This window comes from Anabrus simplex, chromosome 1 (genome assembly GCF_040414725.1).
Source record: "Anabrus simplex isolate iqAnaSimp1 chromosome 1, ASM4041472v1, whole genome shotgun sequence".
In the NCBI taxonomy this organism is placed as follows: domain Eukaryota; kingdom Metazoa; phylum Arthropoda; class Insecta; order Orthoptera; family Tettigoniidae; genus Anabrus; species Anabrus simplex.
In genome coordinates, this window is record NC_090265.1 from 829,597,662 (window position 1) to 829,612,807 (window position 15,146).

A 15,146-nucleotide genomic window follows, 5' to 3' on the forward strand; every position below is an offset into this window, starting at 1 on the left:
TTATTAGTATTATTATCACTGTCGATGCTTTCTAAACGTGATTACAAGTGGAAATATAACACTCGGTTGTGGTTTCAGTCTATTATGGAGTTTTTATTTAGCTTTTCCTCAAATGTATAATTTGCTGTAAGATTTTAAAAGATTCTAAATTGATTTCCGTTAATGGAAAGCGAAAGTGGTAAATTATATGGTTGAAGAGAACTTGCTTTACATCACACCGACACAGATAGGCCTTATGGCGACGATGGGATAGGAAAGGACTAGGAGTGGGACGGAAGCATCCGTGGGCTTATGGTGTGGAAATGGGAAACCGCGGAAAACCATCTTCGGGGCTGCCGGCAGTGTGGTTTGAACCCACTATCTTCCGAAAGCAAGCTTACAGCTGCGTGGCCCTAACCGCACGGCCAACTCGCTCGGTCAATAATTTATTATGCTTGTATATAGTCCTATATGCCATTTAAAGGAATAATAATGATATTAATGAAAGTAAAGGATTCAGATGTTCACACGGTGTTGCACCTCTAATTTCTAATTGTAAAATCCGGCAAGGTATGAATGTCGACTGCTACACCTATTGTACGAAGGGAAAGCAACAAACTGTATATACAGAAAGTATATTCAATAGCTGTTAATACCACAAATACACTCAAAAACGGAAAAACGGAGCACAATTAGGCCTACAGGCTATCATGCACATATTTCCTTATTTTATTTTTGTACCAATTTGCTTTACGTCGCACGGACACAGATAGGTCTTACGTCGACTATGGGACAGGAAAGGCCAGGAGTGGGAAGGAAACGACTGTGGCCTTAATTAAGATACAGGTCCAGCATTTGCCTGGTGTAAGATTTGGAAATCATCTTCAGGGCTGCCGACAGTGGGATTCAAACCCGTTATCTCTTGAATGCAAACTGACAGCTACGTGACGTAAAGCCTGCAGCCACTCGCTCGGTATCATGTACATTATTTTTCTGGGTATTCGCTTTCAAAGGCATGGCCATTCAGTGAAAGGAAAATGTCATCCCTTATATTTCCTAAAACATTAATTTCAGTCTTCAAGGTAAGATCCAAAGAATCTCATTCACGCCGACAGGGGAATCAGTCGCGAAGTCACCCCAAGTAGGCCAATTCACATGACAATAAGTGTCACGCAAAGTATTATTTTACATGCACGGAAATGAATTTCAAGGAAAATACCTGTGAAATTATACGCCATTGCCCTCTATGAACCTATCTATGCAGCCATAAGCTGCACAGGAGACTGGTATTTTCCTTCAATTTATCGGGAAGCTCCAGTAGTTTCAGTGTCAAACAATCTAGCTTTTGCCAAACAGCGCGCTCGTTCAACTTCGCACGCGACTGCAGCGCCAATGCTACCTCTAGTGTATTATTTACTAACTCTGTGTTCTCGATACACCTGAGGGAAAGAATAGCCGCAGCAATTGGCAACATCAACGACATCAAGCAACTACCACGCCTGTCCCTGGAGACAGCCATGCAACTTTTCGTAATCAAGGTTATGCCTGTAGCCACACATATGGTCTGGAGTTAATATGGGAGTTCCTCTCGAAGAAACAACTGCAAGAATTGGAAAGTCTGAAAGCGAGGTTCCTCAAGCGAGTTCTAAGCGTCTCGAAATACACTCCATCTCGACTAGTCTATGTATTACCGGGCGAGTTGGCCGTGCGCGTAGAGGCGCGCGGCTGTGAGCTTGCATCCGGGAGATAGTAGGTTCGAATCCCACTATCGGCAGCCCTGAAAATGGTTTTCCGTGGTTTCCTATTTTCACACCAGGCAAATGGTGGGGCTGTACCTTAATTAAGGCAACGGCCGCTTCCTTCCAACTCCTAGGCCTTTCCCATCCCATCGTCGCCATAAGACCTATCTGTGTCGGTGCGACGTAAAGCACCTAGCAAAAAAAAGTCTATGTATTGGCGAGGGAAACGTTTTTAGTGGAGGATGTAAGACTTCACCTACTCCTACCATCCACAACAAGTTATCGAGAACTCTTACAAGAACTGAAAGAAAAAGGAGCAGATATTGGGATGGATTTCTACGGGACAGACGCCATGATCAACCGCGAATGGACACGCACAGTATATGACTTACGGCATACAGTTACGAGATTTGCCATACATGGGTTTCATCATAAAGTATGCCAGACCTTGAATTACCATGAACCAGGCCCGGATTGCGTGTGCAGACTCTGTGACCAACACTGTGATAAGTATCATGTTTTACAGTGCAAGCGTAGGCAACAAACGATCACCCAGCTTGCTAATGAATAGTTGACATGACAATTAAAAGTGCAAACAAACTTGGTGACAATAAGTGAAAAGATATTTTATTTATTTCTTATATGGCTATTGGCTGCAATAAAATTCTTATTAATATGATAATAGTGGAAACTCCTGCGACAAACTTGCGACACCGCTTCTGCGTGCCATCTAGCGGTTCGAGAGGCTAACTACTCCTGCTACTGCTATCAGCTGCGTATGCCAGAAATGACTTATTTGTAATTCAGATAGTTTTGTGCTTGTTATGTATCACGATTTTGGAAATGGCAGGAAGAGGAGTTGTTTGTGCTATGGATGGGTGTTTTAATTACAGAAGACAAAGTGATCGAAAGTCATTTTACAGATTTCCTAAGAACAAAGTGCTGTGAGTATAGGCCTACCCACGGTTACTAGACTAGACGGTAGGGGTCACGCGCAGGCTCGCTTTGGCTGGTGACGTCATCTGATCCCCACTGCCAGGCTTGCAGTGAACACGACCCATTGTAATTGTGCGTTTCTATTCATGATTTGCTTGTTTTTATTTAACCACTCGCTAAATATTTTTCAGTTTTGTCAAATATAATTGCCAGTTGTTATGTGTAGGTAATTATGTTGTAATTTATTTCAGTATTTTTCAGAACATTACAAGTAATATAATAACACTGTGCTTAACACGAACTATTCCAGTAGCTTTCTCACTAATAAATTATATTTCGCCTCGCAAATAAAGTATTTACGGTTCTAGTTTCGCATTTTCTATCCATCCAGTGATTTTAGAACGATTTTATACGTAGTCTTATTTCTAAAGCTAGTTACAAAAATTAAAGAAATAAGACAAATCGCGCGGGATGCTTTTTACCGTTGTTTTGGTGGATTGTTGATGTTAAGTAGTATTAAAAATATAATATTATATTTATGTATAAGTTATTATTTATAAATGTGTATTGGCCGGTGGAATGTTGGTAAAAATCCCCTGAAGAAACGTCAACTTCTTCCACCATATTAGAGGTCACAATTTTTTTGGCGGGGAAAGAGGTTTCCACAGGCTTAGGTCATATAGGAATGTGGTGCGGAGAAAACCCTTAGTCAGAAAATGCGATCAAATGTTCAATATTTAAAAACACCTAATGAATACTCCTAATTATTATTATGGTAGTAAAACTGTATACATAGTTATATTCTATAGGTTCCACACAAAATATTTATATCAGATTTTTACTTGGTTGTTTTACATTGCTTCAAAATCAGTCTATCAAACAACTCTTAACTTTTGTCACACTTCTTCTTTTTTCATTAAGAGTTCGTTTACACCTCTTGCAAGAATGCATGTGTCTATGTTTGTTCATCCTTATGAACGTTCTGGTTCTAACGAAACATAAAACAACGAAATCTTCAAGATCAGGATGTTTTTATTTTATTTTTTCCTTTAAAAATCTAAAATCTCCTGGACATTTCTTAATGTAGTTTCCATGGAAGGCACTAAATTCATTTTCCATTTTCTTCTTAATCTATTTACCCTCCAGGGTTGCTTTTTCCCTCGGACTCAGCGAGGGATCCCACTTCTACCACCTCAAGGGCAGTGTCCTGGAACGTGAGACATTGGGTTGGGGGATACAACTGGGGGAATGACCAGTACCTCGCCCAGACAGCCTCACCTGCTATGCTGAACAGGGGCCTTGTGGGGAGGGGGGATGGAAATATTGAAAGGGATAGACAAGGAAGAGAGAAGGAATTGGCCGTGGTCTTAATTAGGTACCATCCCGGCATTTGCCATGAGGAGAAGCGGGAAACCACGGTAAACCACTTCCAGGATGACTCAGGTGGGAATATAACACACCTCTACTCATTTGACGTATGGAGGCTGAGTGGACCCCGTTCCATCCCTCGTACCACTTTTCAAATTTCGTGGCAGAGCCGGGAATCGAACCCGAGCCTCCGGGGGTGGCAGCTAATCACACTAACCACTACACCACAGAGGCGGACTGATGTTTACTTTTGTTATCTAATTCCTTCCTCAAGATTGCATTATTAACATTTTCTGCTTCAATTGGCGCCTGCGATTGTAAAATTTGCCATATCTCCTTACGATGATTTCGCGTCTGTGCCCTTATTTCACGATCTTTACAGAGCTGACTCGCTAAATCATTACTACTCAGTGGCAAATTTAAATGTCAGGCCGTAAATCACGTCAAATTTTAAAGTTTCATTGTTCTTTGGAAAACGATGAAATTTAATGTCTGATGTCTACCGTGGTTAGAGCAACCAGCGGCTGCACAGCACAGCACAGCACAGAAAAATTAAACTCTTACACTGTTGAGAAGGTAAACACCATCACTAAACTAATGGTGTTCTGCTTCGTTTACCTAGCATGGGGAACGCGTAACGTCAGGAGGCGTGGCTTGCTACTGCGCACACAACTGATGACCCCTACCGTCTAGTCTAGTAACCGTGGGCCTACCTGTTAATGTTTACGTGCCTGTATTTTTTTTCTATTTATGAGAATATACTTTCTTTAAAATACTGTTATGATTAAACCTATGCATTTAATCGATTTTTAGGTGTACTTAGTAGGTTGTGAAGAGCAAAAGGGCAGATTGAGATGAAATTCTGAGGACCAAAGGACCAGAACATTTAAATAAAAGCTATGTAGTGTGCTCGGACCACTTCTCAGAAAAGGATTTCAGAAACAAAAAATCTCTTAAGCCAAGGGTAGGTATATAATATTTTATCTTCTTCTGGTTTTGCTTATGAACTTGCTTGAAGTATAAACATTTCATTTTTCCATCATTATAACTTTTATCACTAGTGAATGCCTGATTATTAAATCTTTATGTTTGTTACAGAATCTGGCCAGGTGCAGTGCCATCACTGTTATGCCACAATGTCAAACAGACAAACTTGAGGAGTAGCCAGAAGAAAAGGAAACGAGAGCATGAATCTACCCCAGAAATTTCAGATCAGTTACCGGTACTAACAGAAAGTGCAGTCCAGGAAGATTATAAAGTGCCCACAGAAGAGAGACTGAGTAAATGCTGTTGAAACTTAATGTTGAAATATAGGAATTCTCAGAAGTTGCTATCCAAGTACAGATCAGTGAATAAAAGTTTGAGAAGAAAATTGTGTGTGCTGCAGAAAAAACCGTCAAAGTGTAACTGTGAGAAAAGTGTTGTGGATAACAGTGTTGCTCAGAACTTTATAAATTTTCAACTAAATCAAGGGAACCGTAAAGCTCAGGGTCGAAGATATTTGAGTACTGACAAAAGTTTTGCCTTAGCTTTGCATTATTGTTCACCAAAGTTATACAAGTTCATGCAAAAGCATTTTTCTTTGCCAAGTGCCAGGTCATTAAGAAGCTGGTTACAACATGTTCGAGTGGAACCTGGAGTAAATAAAATGGTTCTAAGATTGCTGGAAATAAAAACTAAGAAAATGAGAAGGGAGGAGAAGGTTATTTCACTGGTATTTCATGAAATTTCCATCAAGTCATCACTGGCATATGATCCTCAGAAAAATCAGCTGGAGGGCTATGAAGATTTTGGTGTTGATACTCCTGTACAGCCAATCACAGCTCCCATGCGCGAACAATGTAACCAGGCTATGGTATTCACGATTAAAGGTTTGTACCTCAATTACGAACAAATAATTGGATACTTTCTAACAAACAATGCTATGGCAGGACACTACATAAAAGAGCTGGTGCTATTTATTGTCAGTCAACTTTAGGCAATAGGGTTAGTCCCTAAAGCAGTTGTGTGTGATTAAGGGAGTAATAATATGAATGTGAGGAAACTGTGAGGTGTTACTACAGAGAAGCCATTCAATGAGGTAAATGATGAGAACATTTTTTTTCATGATCCACCTCACTTAATCAAGTCAGTGAGAAACAATCTGAAAAAGTTTGTTTCCAGTGGTAAAATGGGTAATTGGTCTCACATAAGAGAATTTCACAAGGACTCAAAAATGATTCCAAGGTTAGCCCCAAAGTTAACAAAGAAATGTATCACACGTCCTCCCTTTTCAAATATGAGGGTATGTTTAGCCACCAGGGTCCTCAGCCATTCTGTAGCTTCTGGAATGCTAGTTCATGTGTCATTCAATTCTTTACAATCAAGTGCTGCAAACACTGCGGAGTTTATAGATATTGATATTTTTAATTCTTCAAGTCTCAGTAGCCCCAAAGACCCTTAAGAAATGACTCAGGGCATATGAAAAAGCTGGATGAAATTTGTGATTGTCTAAAACAACTCAAAGTTTTGAATAACCGCGAAGGCAACCCTTTCTGTATTCTGCACTTAAACTATTGTATAATAGTCTGAATTATATAGTGATTGTGGTTTTCATTATTTTCTAACAAGGAGGCTCACGCAGGACTGCATTGAAAACATTTTTTCCATCATCAGAGCAAGAGGAGGTAACAATGTAACCCCAGATACACCAAAATTTGTAGTGCCATAAGGAGTGTTATGATAAATCAATTGATCTGTGCTTCTCATGACAGCAACTGTGAATTTCATGTTGCAGACTTTCTACTGATTCATAATGATGTGATGAAGTGCAATTTTGATGCTAATGTCACTCAACATTGTGAGTTAAGTGATCAGGTAACTGATTATGACCATGATAGAATACAAAAAAATGCAGACCATTTTGTCATGGGCTGGGCATGTAGCAAATTTCCCCATGCTGAGTGTAGGGATGTATTGTCATCTTACGATAATGATTATAGCATGGGAAACTTGCACATAGAAATGAAAAAGTATGACAATTCTAAAATGTTGTTTTCAAATATTTCTGGGGGAAAGTTAGGTGCTAAAATATCAAGAACATTTGAAAATAGTTTTTGTAAGATTTTGTTAGAAAGCACAGATGGGATTAGAAAAAAATTAACTGACAGGTTTTTGTCATTGAATGCATGTAGTGTAGGCATATGTAACAGCTGTGTAAAATTACTGACTGACAAGTATTTCAAAGTCCTTATAGAGGCATATGTGAATAGAACCAATGACTCAACAATGAAAAATATTGCCTGTAAAAATACCAAGTTTAAAAAGATATTGCATGTGTGATTTGCTCTTGAAGACTGTAGGCCCTAGTCATAACATGACGATCTAACGTCTTAATTTGATAATACATTTGTTTTATTCTTATCACTGGTCCATTCAGATCAACATCCACCCATTTCCTTCCCTATATTATGTTACAAGAGCGACGCAATCGTCTTAAAATCTGTATTTCGTTGGTTTGGAAGTCGAAATGTGTAGTGTTTGAATAGCTCGTTATGTTAGTGTTCCCTGCGAGCCGCTAGATGGCAGCACTACGTGCTTTCGCCGCTGCTCTGCGTGCTAAGTGAGGAGAGTTTCCACTATTATCATATTAAGCTATTTGATAATACTAGGCTGTGAAGAGGCGTTGCCTACGAGATAAACAAGGCCGGGAAATACAGCACGCACAGCCCGACCGTGTTCACGGTTTGGCCGCTAGATGTCAGGTTTCCGTTCTGTTCTTGACGGACTTAAACATTGTGATATGAGGAGTAATTGTGGTGCTGTGTTGATTTTGTGCAATTTATTGTGAAAATTATTTCTGTCGGCGAGTATCTGTGAGGTTGAGAATGTTGTGTACCTCTCTGTATTTCGGATGACACTAAAAAAGCATGAAAATTGACGTTCCATAGTTTCCCTTCCGAGTGCAGTTTAAGGGAGAAATGGAAGCAAACTCTTTCTAGGCAAGGTGATATAGTAGAATCATTTTAGGTACCTAGCAATTCTTCTCATAGAACAGATTTCAGTGTAAGCACATCAATCAAATTTCCTTCTAATTTCATTGTGTATCCTGTTCACAAACAGGAAAATGTCAAACGCAGGAAGCGTCCAGCTCCCAGAAATGATGTATTGCCATAGAAATTTAGTAAAAGTTCCGATTCGAATAACGGCGAACATATCATATCTTCATACGTCAGCCACAAACGAAAAAAGGGTACAAATCTCGTTTCTTTATCAAGGAAAGTCTTCGAGTATCTCTGTTAAATCTAAAAAATATATGGATGAGAAAATTAAATACCAGATTACAGAAAATAATCTGTAAATTGAGAAAGAGTATACGGGTAATGAAATCAGAACAAAAGTTTTACGGTATCTGAACTTGACCAAAAAGCAAACCAAATTGAAAAGCATGCTAAAATTGGTCATTTAAGAGCTTTATTCCTGTTAGAACGAATTTAATTTTCTTCTTCATTCTTCATCCGTTTACCCTCCGGGGTCGGTGTTTCCCTCGGACTCAACGAGGGATCCCACCTCTACCGCTCAAGGGTAGTGTCCTGGAGCACCAGACTTTGGGTCGGGGGATACAGCTGAGGAGGATGACCAGTACCTGGCACAGGCAGCCTCACCAGCTATGCTGAACAGGGGCCTTGTGGAGGGATGGGAAGATTGGAAAGGACAGGCAGGGAAGAGGGAAGGAAGCGTCCGAGGCTTTAAGTTAGGTAGTATCCTGGCATTAGCCTAGAGGGGAAGTGGTAAACCACGGAAAACCACTTCGAGGATAGCTGAGGTGGGAATCGAACCCACCTCTACTCAGTTGACCTCCCGAGGCTGAGTGGACCCCGATCCAGCCCTCTTACCACTTTTCAAATGTCGTGGCAGGGCCGGGAATCAAATCCGGACTTTCGGGGGGTGACAGCTAATCACACTAACCATTACACCACAGAGGCGAACACAAATTTAATTTTACGGGAAGAAAAAAGAGAAATACAGTGAAATGACGCTGAATATTTGCGTAACGGGCATAACATTGCTCACCAAACAGCGGCTTCAATACGAATGTCAAAATATCGGATGTGCGGAGGAAAAGATTGGATCGGTGATAATTGGTGAAAGGGAGATTAAACCCAAAGTTATTTATGACCCCAATCTCGATCCGCTTATCGGATACTCTGAGGCACAATTAAAGGAATCGGTAAGAAGCGACAAACTCGCTATCAGATTTCTCTGCTTCTTTCGTGAATTACTTATTTCGTTTAAGCATATTGTAAGAAATACGTTGTAGAAAATAAGCCAAACAATTGCTCTTGGTCTATCTTTAATCTCATATCTGTTTGCTGCCTTCTGAAATTACTAGTTTTAATGATTTTTTTATAGTTTTTCATATTCGAACGTGTTGCAATGTGCGGGTGAGACATATCAGTAAAGAGAACTCTAGCGGCACTTGCCGGAAGTATCTCGAGGACGAGTCTATTGTGCTGTATTTCCCGGCCTTGTGTATCTCGTAGGCAACGATACAGCACACTACATTGATGAATTCGTCGTGGTGGGCTTATCCTGTATTGATTAGTATCCCAACTTGCGGTCAGAGGGACCTGAAAGTGTAATCACCGAATCACAACCGAACACTCGTCCTGCATGTTCCATTGCAGCAATGTAGCACCACTCCTTCTGGGTGTTGCAATATCCATTTTCTTCAGTGTATTTTCCAGAAAGATAAATAAATATAGTGGCGCATATGCATCCATGCCTAAATAACACACAGCTGAAGACTGACCTAGGAGTATTGTATACGAGAAATGACTTTCAGAAAACTGATGGGGCCGTTTCCATGTTGTAGTTTCTGCTTGACAAAGGACTAGACAGGGACATAATTCCACAAGTATGTGAATTACTCCGAATTGTTGTCACAACCCCAATGACGACAGCAGAGGCTGAGTGGTGTTTTCCTACTTTGAAACGAATTAAAACATTTCTGAGGAACACCATGACTGGATAACGACTGTCAGCGCTGGCTATGCTTGCTATTGAGAAGAGATTTGTCAGCAATATCAGTGACTTCAATCGTAAAGTGATCGAGAAATTTGCGCGATTGAAGGACAGAAGAATTGCTTTCCTGTAGAAGCAATCAACATATACGTGAGTTGCTAATCTAAATGCTATAATTTAAATAATCATGATTTACTGTTGTTGGTTGCATTGCGTGCTAAATTGTTTAATAATAATAATGTTATTTGCTTTACGTCCCACTAACTACTTTTACGGTCTTCGGAGACGCCGAGGTGCCGGAATTTAGTCCCGCAGGAGTTCTTTTACGTGCCAGTAAATCTACCGACACAGGGCTGTCGTATTTGAGCACCTTCAAATACCACCGGACTGAGCCAGGATCGAACCTGCCAAGTTGGGGTTAGAAGGCCAGCGCCTTAACCGTCCGAGCCACTCAGTCCGGCTCTAAATTATTTAGAGTACCGGTAGTGCTGTCTATAATTTCCAAAATGAGAATAATTAACATATGATACAGTAGAACCTTGATTAACCGAGATAATGTGGAGACTATTGGGGTCATTTCGGAAATAATTATTTTAAAAAATCAATCGGTAAATGCGGTACACCTTATTTCTATGCTTCTCGTCATACCCACGTGAATTTCGTGCTATAAAATACCAAACCGAACTTGATAGCTGCAGTCGCTTAAGTGCGGCCATTATCCAGTATTCGGGAGATAATGTGTTCGAACCCCACTGTCGACAGCCCTGAAGATAGTTTTCCGTGTGCGCCTTACTGCGTCCAGTAGAGGCGTATTAAAATTCTCCGGCAGCTCAGATGACCTCAGGGTATAATTAAGTTAATATCTTCGTTTAACGTGGAGTCTGAAGAGTGGTACGGTGCTGCTAAAAATTATGGTCTATCAATCCCTCAGATGTACGTTTCCACCCTACGCACTAGGTTTAACAACGTTAAGAGATAAAAATCGCATTTCACTTACACCTATAAACTATTCTACAACTCCTGTATGTATGTTCAGTCCGTCAGCGATGCCGCTGGTGGGATCTTCAACAGCTCTGCCATCAGCTGTCATAGATGGCCTAGGCATCACTGAAGAGGCGTACTAGGGAAATGAGGAGTGAGGTAGTTTCCCGTCGGCAGCACTGAAAATGGTTTTCCGTGGTTTCCCATTTTCACACCAGGCAAATGCTGGGGCCACGGCCGCTTCCTTCCCACTCCTAGTCCTTTCCTGTCGCATCGTCGCCGTAAGACCTATCTGTGTCGGTGCGACGTAAAACAATTAGCAAAAAAGGAAATAGTTTCCCGTTGCTTTCCTCAACGAGCCAGAGTTGTTGTTACATATCAGTCTGCCAAGCCCACTGAAATGCATACACCAACCGACCCTATGAGCAACATTTTCACACAGTTCATAGCAGGGACTGGCTGCATAAGGATTGGCATTACTAGCATCGCTCATACCTCAGTCACTTTCACATTGTCAAAGCCAATGATAAGGCAGAGACAGATCTATGAAAGTAACAAAATTACTCTAGTCTATACCAGAAGACATAGTGCGCTGTAAACACTAGGTCCTGCCAGCAAAGGCATCTACAACTCCAACCTATAAATAATTCCACCACATATGATTAATCTTAACAATGCGGTTTATTAAAGCAAAATAAAATGTTTAGGAAAGAGAAAACTAGAATAATGGTTCTTTTCATAAGTCTTAAATCAAATAAATCACATGGGAATCTTTCTATTTACAATTAGGGTACATATTTTTCTCAATTATGATCATCACTTCCTTGATATGAGTTTACCTAACATTATGACATTTTATTCAGGTGACTGAACTTACTTCTTTTAAATAATGTCCACAGACATGCTGACTTTCCTTGAAACAATCTTATTTACCATGTATCTATCTACCAGTTTCCTGAATTTGAAATTATTCTTGACCGCTAAATTGTTTTCCCAACATGATTACTTATCATGTCTGCCTTTGAATGATATGGTAAGTTTAATAGTTTTCCTTTCCAAGCAAAAATCTTGCATCTATTAGCCTAACCGTACTTTATTTGACTATTTCAGTCATATGCCATAAACTCAGAAAATGAAAAATCTTTAACAGAATTCTAATTCAATTCATTCTTAAACCTTTTGCTCTCAGACTATTTTCACCAGTCAAGCCCAAAACACTCAGACCATTTTTCATGATTATGCATGTTAAAATGTAAAAAACGTGTAAAGATATCCCCAGATACAAAATTGAAAAAATCACGAAGTACACTATTCAATATAATTTTAGGAAAAATATATCCCAAAATTATTCATGTCATATTTTACTACACAAAATTGAAAAAATATATTACTAAAAATATAAATCGGTTTCCAAATATTTAAAAAGTAATCTGCTCTTTGGTGACATTGTTGTTCAGTCATTCTGAAAAAAGTGCGTTTATTTCTGTATAACGTGATATAATTTTGTTTTCTGTATTCTTATTTAGTCATGACGTAAAGAGCTGTACACGTACCATCCGGAGTCAGCATTACTGTTTTGGAAAACATTCTCCTACATCACTACCTGGAAAGTCCGAATCACTCTTCTTCTTCTTCTTCTTTATCTACAGCTTTTCACACACTTGTCGGATAGCGGGTGCGAACTGTGTCGCACATGTAGCCGGATGCCCTTGCTGACTCCAACCCTATATGGAGGGATGTAATCACTATCGCGTGTTTCTGTGGTGGTTTGTAGTGTAATGTGTTGTCTGAATATGAAGAGGAAAGTATTGGGACAAATACAAAAACCCAGTCCCCGGGTCACAAGAATTAATCAAAGGCGATTAAAATCCCCGACCTGGCCGCGAATCAAACCCGGGCCCTCTGAACCGGAGGCCTCAATGTTGACCATTCAGTTAATGAGTCGAACTAAAATCCGAATCACTATCGGCTATATGTCACTTTCATCGTCTAAAGGATTTGAATAATCCAAAAAATCGGAATTATTTCGCCTAGAACTTGGACCAGCCATTTAAAATCATTAGGCCTACTCGTGGAACGGAAATTTAATAACACGAAATGTTAAACTAATCTTCACTTGAGAACGCCGATAAATGCTGAAAAATAACAAAATATAATAAACAATAAACTACTATTAAAATGGAAACAATAAAACGAACGAAAGCACGTATTTTGAAGCTGAGGAGACTGTACTCGCAAGCAGCACACTTCAACTCCCCATGCGGTAAACACACGCGGTTTGATAACTTCATTTGTTCCAAACAGATGTGTTTAGTGTCTCTATCTCTCGAAAAAAGTGTAAACTAAATCCAAAAACTACTATAGCTGTATTTTCATGACATCTGGGTGTCCATTAAGACACTAAATACAGCTATCCAAACACAGAGCGGATAGAACGGCACGCTGAGTGTATTAGGCAACACCACTCGAGCGGATAGATCGGATCGCTGAACGTATAAGAGTTAATTGATTATAGCTCTCATCTGAAAATATATGCTCAACTATGAATGTGATGTTGATAATGATGACGATGATGCTTGTTGTTTAGAGGGGCCTAACATCTCGGTCATCGGCCCAACTATGAATGTAGTATAATTCCCCTCCAACGTATATTCAGTTCTTTAAATCCAATGAACAGCTTAATTATGACTACTGATATCAATATATTATCATTTCAACCATATACTCTGTTTACTATCATATGAAACACATATATGGGATGTCTATATCATGGGTAACTCCTAACATATATAACTTCATTTCATGAATATGTTTATAATAAGTTGGACTTGGCTTTACATTCACTAATCAAGGTTAGATATGTCAACATTATATTCCTTTGCTCCCTCGATGAGATCTCCTTTCATCTCAGTACTGCCTGTACAAGATCCAGTCTTAAGCTACACATATTTTGCATTAATTCCATTTCTTCTGTGCCTTCTCTTCGACGATTATTCATTTCCTTCAATACAACACGTAGCTCACTTATTTCAACCATAACACTTAACGTAGCCATTTCCTCTTAACTATCTTAATCTCTTCACATAGACACATTTCCCTCGGCATAGAATACTCAAATAAAACTATCTTCACTTCACTGGATCACATATTATCTCATCATGACGATATCTAACTTCCTAGTCTACCACAATATTCCTTCTTGTTTTCCCATTGAGAAAAACAACATATATCTACTGCATGTCTCTACCTAACCATATCTTTTTAATTTTCAAATACTCGTTAGGTTACTCGACCATTCATAACATCCACTTCTCAGTAATAGATCTTTTTCTGTCGTAGTAAATACTACCTATTCCTAACATCAATAACAAGATTACCATAGTTATTGCATCGTATTCTCATTTATATACACTGTCAGTTATTCCAAACTACATATCGATTCTAATATATCTTATTCATGAGAGCTTGACTTTGAGGTTACACTTCAGTGAATATATCAACACTACAGGTTGGTATGTACCTTAGGCTACAATTTCCAAACATTGTTTTGCGTTGATTCAGTTAAGAATTGCAACTTAGAAAAACTTAGCTTATCATCCTCCGGTTCAGGACGATTCATCAGCCATGCAATCTAGGGCTGCTCCACTCGGCCGGTTGGGAACCAAAAATCAGCTGGTTTCACATTCCGCATCAGGTGGCTGGATCCATCATGACGTATACATCTGCAAGTCTGCACATCTAGTTGCACATTGTGTCGTTCTTCAGGCTTGAGCTTAGGTTAACAGAATACAAATATGAGATATGGGAATTCATATCGGTATTTGTAATATGTTTACAATCTATAATTGTTTTTCTGATTTCGATATCCAATGAAAACTGCTTTCAATTGTACTATATTAACTTCAATACTGCTTCATACATACATACATACATACATACATACATACATACATACATACATACATACATACATACATACATACATATACATACATACATATTATACATACATACATTATCATTATAGACTGTTATGCCTTTCAGCGTTCAGTCTGCAAGCCTCTGTCAATTTACTAAACGTCGCCACAATCCTCGATTTGCAACTAGTGTTGTGGCCTCATTTAATTCTATACCTCTTAT